We start from the raw sequence: 6,356 nt of genomic DNA on the forward strand, positions 1-6,356 counted from the left end.
AACTTCATCCTTAAGATTGGTGTATTTTATTTTATTTTTATTTATTTATTGAGATGGAGTCTCACTCTGTCGCCAGGTTGGAGTGCAGTGGCGCCATCTAGGCTCAATGCAACCTCTGCCTCCTGGGTTCACGCCATTCTCCTGCCTCAGCCTCCCGAGTAGCTAGGACTACAGGCACACACCACCACACCCAGCTAATTTTTGTATTTTTAGTAGAGACTGGGTTTCACCATGTTGGCCAGGATGGTCTCGATCTCTTGACATTGTGATCTGCCTGCCTCAGCCTCCCAAAGTGCTGGGATTACAGGTGTGACCCGCCGTGCCCAGCCTATTTTATTTTAAACTACATACATAACTCATACCACAATAAAACTGATTTAAAGTATATGGCACTTATAAAAAATAACTATACCCAGTATATAAAAACATATAGAAGATTTTAGTTTTGGCAGAGGATTGAAACTATTGTAGAAAAAAAAAATGGGCCAGGCATGGGTGCTTCATGCCTATAATCCCAGCATTTTAGGGGGCCAAGGCGGGTGGGTCACTTGAGATCAGGAGTTCAAGACCAGCCTGGACAATATGGTGAAACCCAGTCCCTACTAAAAATACAAAAATTAGCCGGGTGTGGTGGTAGGTGCCTGTAGTCCCAGCTACTTGGGAAGCTGAGGCATGAGAATCGTTTGAACCCAGGAGGCAGAGGTTGCAGTGAGCTGAGATTGCACCATTGCACTCCAGCCTGGGTGACAGAGTGAAACTGTAAAAAAAAAAAAAAAATCCAAATGGCGATTTTCATTACTTTCAAATAACTAAAAGAAAGGACAATGGATGTAAAGATCAGATTACACACAGGGAACAAAAAGTTAACCAAGTGGAAAAGAGGACATGAATTCTGTAATAGAGTTTCAGGAGAAAATGAGGAGAAAAAAGCTAATACAGGCACAAGATATATAGTAATTAAGTCTTACCTTTATTAAATCAGGGTCCTGGAAGGAAAAGAGATTCAGAAGGTGCAGAAAATACTGGAAGATTAGAAAACTGGTAGATGAAAAGAAGGCACACTTTTTTGGTAAATGAAAATAATATTTTTTATTATTTTTATATTTCATTTGACCATCATTAGTTATGATTTTATAATAGTTCCTAACATCCTCACTACGGATTACTTTTTTCTTTTCTTTTTCTTTTGAGACAGGGTCTTGCTCTGTCACCTAGGCTGGAGTGCAGTGGCACCATCTTGGCTCACTGCAGTCTCAACCTGTTGAGCTCAAGTGATCCTCCCACCTCAGCCTCCCAAGTGACTGGGATTATGCACATCCCACCATGCCTGGCTAATTTTATTTATTTTTTGTAGAGATGGAGTCTTTGTTGCCCAGACTGGTCTCAAACTCCTGGGCTATTTGGTATTTTTTTTTTTTTAATTGACAAGGGCCATACTTTCAAGAAACACATCAGTGATGGGTGCAGTGGCTCATGCCTATAACCCCAGCACTTTGGGAGGAGGCCAAGGCAGGTGGATCACGAGCTCAGGAGTTCAAGACCAGCCTGGCCAACATGGTAAAACCCCATCTCTACTAAAAATACAAAAATTAGCCAGGTGTGGTGGTGCATGCCTGTAATCCCAGCTCCTCAGGAGGCTGAGGCAGGAGAATTGCTTGAACCCAGAGGCGGCAGTTGCAGTGAGCCAAGATCGCACCATTGCACTCCAGCCTGTGCGACAAGAGTGAAACTCCATTTCAAAAAAAAAAAAAAAAAAAACACATTTGTAAAAAGGCTAATGAAAAGGAAATCATAACTTAAGATGAGAGGAAATCTGCTGAAACTAAAAAGAAGCTTGCAAAATTTAAAAAAAAAAAAAAAAAAAAGGACTTCTCAATGGAAATCAGTGGAAGCCAGAAGATTTAGCGCTCTTAGGAAGTCACATACAGTGAAAGAGGAACTGGATATCACTCAAGAATAAAAAGGGGCCGGACGTAGCATATCAAGCCTGTAATCCTAGCACCTTGGGAGGCCAAAGGGAGCAGATTGCTTGAGTCCAGGAGTTTGAGGCCAGCCTGGGCAACATGGTGAAATCCTGTCTCTACTTAGAATAGAAAGGAAAGTACAGATGAAATAATAGACAACATGAATTAGAAGGCCAAGGATGGCTATGGTTGGATATATGTTTTGTTTTGTTTTGAGACAGAATCTTGCTGTGTCGCCCAGGCTGGAGTGCAGTGGCATGATCTCAGCTCACTGCAACCTCCGCCTCTCAGGTTCAAGCAATTTTCCTGTCTCAGCCTCCGAAGTAGCTGGGATTATAGGCACCCACCATCACACCTGGCTAATTTTTTTGTATTTTTAGTAGAGACAGGGTTTCACCATGTTGGCCAGGGCCAGGTGCAGTGGCTCACGCCTGTAATCCCAGCACTTTGGGAGGCTGAGGCAGGCGAATCACTGGCTAACACAGTGAAACCCCATCTCTACTAAAAACACAAAAATTAGCCAAGCGTGGTGGTGCGCACCTGTAGTTCCAGCTACTCAGGAGGCTGAGGCAGGAGAATGGCGTGAACCCAGGAGGCGGAGCTTGCAGTGAGCAGAGATCACGCCACTGCACTCCAGCCTGGGTGACAAAGCAAGACTCCGTCTCAAAAAAAAAAAAAAAAAAAAAACTCCTGACCTCAAGTGATCCACCTGCCTTGGCTTCCCAAAGTGCTGGGATTACAGGTGTGAGCCACCACGCCTGACCTTAGTCATTCTTTAATTGCAAAACCTTATTTGTTCAAAAGACACACAGAAACAGGAATATACACACATGAATGAATCTCCATCACAGATATGAAAGACAGAGAAAAGGACGTGTTAGGAAAGGGTGGAGGCAATGCAGGAGAATCACTCCCAATAGCAATGTGGATCCTGGACGTTTGTGCAAGAGTGGTGAATTTTCCATAAAGGCTACAGTTTTAGTTAACAATACCATCCCCAAATTACTCACCTTTTCTGCATGAATGGACTGTGTTCAGTTAGGTGCTATCATTAGGGGAAGGAGAAAAAGGAGTTATAAGTACCTTATTTAACCTATTTCTGCACCTCTTGTCAGTCTAAATGAGTTCTTCAGGAGGTTTTTTTGGTTGGGTGGTGGGGTGGTCCTCTTGTTTTTAAAAAGGTGAACCCTCAAGAAGGGAGGGGCTTTATAATCCCAAAGCTATTATACTGAACAGGAAAAATTAAAAGCCTTTCCTCTAAGGACTGGAACAAGACAAAGACGCCATTTTTACCTTTTTTTTTTTTTTTTTAAACAGAGTTTCACTCTTGTTGTCCAGGCTGGAGTGCCATGGTGCAATCTCAGCTCACTGCAATCTCCGCTTCCTGGGTTCAAGTGATTCTCCTGCCTCAGCCTCCTGAGTAGCTGGGATTACAGGCACACGCCACCATGCCTAGGTAATTGTATTTTTTAGTAGAGATGGGGTTTCTCCATGTTGGTCAGGCTGGTCTCGAACTCCTGACCTCAGATGATCCATCTGCCTCAGCCTCCCAAAGTGCTGGGATTACAAGCATGAGCCACCATGCTCAGCCCATTTTTACCACTTTTATTCAACATAATACTGGAAGTCCTACCCAGGGTAATTAAGCAAGAGAATGAAATACAGGACACCCAAATTAGAAGGAAAGTAATCAAATTGTCCTTGTTCGCAGATGAAATGATCTTATGTTTAGAAAAACCTAAAGATTCTACCAAAAAACTCGTAGAACTGATGAACAGTAAAGTTCCAGGATACACAATGAACACACAAAAATCAATAGGATTTATCTATGCTAACAGCAAGCAATCTAAAAAAGAAATCAAGAAGTTAATTCCATTTACAATGGCTACAAAGACAATGAAATCCCTAGGAATAAACTTAACCAAAGAAGAGAAAAATCTCCACAATAAAAACTATAAAACACTGATGAAAGAAATAGAAGAGGACACCAAAACATGAAAGGATATTCCATGGCTATGGATTAGAAGAATTAATATTGTTAAAATGTCCATATTACCCAAAGAATCTACCAATTAAATGCAATACCTATAAAAATATAAATGACATTTTTCACAGAAATATTAAAAGTAATTATAAAATTCACTATGGAACCCCAAAAGACCTTGAATAGCCAAAGAAATTCTGAGCAAATAGAACAAACCTGGAGATGTCACACTACCTTACTTCAAAATATACTACAAAGCTATGATAACCAAAAGAGCATGGTACTGGCATAAAAACAGATATATAGACTGATGGAACTGAACAGAGAACCCAGAAATAAATCCGTGAAATTGGTGCCAACTCATTTCTATAAAGGTGCCAAGAACATACATTGAAGAAAGCACACTATCTTCAACAAATGGTGTTGGAAAAACTGAATATCCATATACAGAAGAATGAGACTACATCCCTATCTCTCACCATTCATAAAAATAAACTCAAAATGGATTAAAGACTTAAATGGCAGACCCAAAACTATAAAACTGCTAGAAGAAAACATTGGAGAAGTGCTCAGCAAATTGGTCTGGGAAAAAATTGTTTGGGTAAGACCTCAAAAGCTCAGGAGACAAAAGCAAAAATAGACAAATGAGATTATATCAAGCCGAAAAGTTTCTGCACAGCAAAGAAAACAATCAGTAGAGTGAAGAGACAACCTACAGTAAGGGTGAAAATATTTATACACTAGACATTCAATAAGGGTTAAGCAAAATATATAAGGAAATTAAACAATAGCAAAAAAAATCTGATTTTAAGATGCTCAAGGGATTCGAGTAAACATTTCTCAAAAGAAACATACAAATGGCCAATGGGTATATGAAAAAATGCTCAGCATCACTAATCATCAGGGAAATGCAAATCAAAACCACAATGAGATACTATCTCACCTCAGTTAAAATGCCTATTATCAAAAGATAACAAGTGTTGGTGAGGATGTGAAGAAAGGGAATCCTTACACACCATTGGTGGAAATGTAAATTAGTACAGCTATTACAGAAAACTGTATGGAGATTTCTAAAAAAAAAACAAAAATAGAACTGCCATACGATCCAGCAATCTCATCTCACTGCTAGGTAGACATCCAAAAACAAAAAAAGGAAATCAATGTATCAAAGAGGTATCTTCACTCAAGAGGGGTTAATTGACTCACAGTTCTGCATGGCTGGAAGGTCAGGAAACTTACAATTATGGTGGAAGGTGAAGGGGAAGCAGGCACCTTCTTTATAAGGCGGCAGGAGAGAGAGAGAGAAAGCAGGGGAAACTGCCACTTTTAAACCATCAGGTCTCATGAGAACTCCCTCACTATCACGAGAATAGCATGGGGAAAACCACCCCCATTATCCAATCATGGCTCAAGCCATCCTTCTACCTCAGACTCCAGAGTAGTTAGGACTACAGGCTACAGGCACATGCCACCATGCCTGGCTAATTTTTGTATTTTGTATAGATACGGGGTTTCACCATGTTGCCCAGGCTGGTCTCAAACTCCTGAGCTTAAGCGATCCACCTGCCATGGCCTCCCAAAGGGCTGGGATTCCAGGTGTGAGTCACCGCACCTGGCCAGATTAGTAGTTTCTTAGCTATGATACCAAAGGCACAAACAAGAAAAGAAAAAAATAGATAAATTAGAGTATATCAAAATTAACAACTGTTTTGTTGTTGTTTTTTATTTTTTATTTTTTGCTTCAAAGGGCACTATCAAGAAAGTGAAAGGAAAATCTACGAAATGGAAGAAAATGTTTGCAAATAGCGTATCTCACAAGGCCCTTGTATTCAGAATATACAAAGACCTCTTACAGCTCAACAATAAAAAGGCAATTCAATTTAAAATTGGAAGTGGATTTGAATAATCATTTTTCCAAAGAAGATATACGAATGGCCAATACACACACAAAAGGATGTGCAACATCATCAGTCATTAGGGAAATGCAAATAAAACCCATAAGTAGTACCACTTCACACCCACCAGCTTTTGTATCCACTTGCCAGTCTATAATCCATGTTCAATAACTGGCTACCTGGTGAACACAGCTCACCTCAGAGCTGTTCATGAGCATAGATTTATACAGCACAGTCACATGATATGACATAGGCAGTTTTTATTTCCTTAACTACTTTCAGACACTATGTGGCCAGGCATGGTGGCTCATGCCTGTAATCCCAGCACTTTGGGAGGCTGAGGCGGGCAGATCACGAGGTCAGGAGTTCGAGACCAGCCTGGACAACATGGGTTGTCTCTACTAAAAATACAAAAATTAGCTGGGCATGGTGGCAGGCACCTGTAATCCCAGCTGCTCGGCAGGCTGAGGCAGGATAATCGCTTGAACTGGGGAGGCAGAGGTTGCAGTGAGC

The sequence above is a fragment of the Hylobates moloch genome, unplaced genomic scaffold, assembly GCF_009828535.3.
Source record: "Hylobates moloch isolate HMO894 unplaced genomic scaffold, HMol_V3 SCAFFOLD_13, whole genome shotgun sequence".
Taxonomy (NCBI): domain Eukaryota; kingdom Metazoa; phylum Chordata; class Mammalia; order Primates; family Hylobatidae; genus Hylobates; species Hylobates moloch.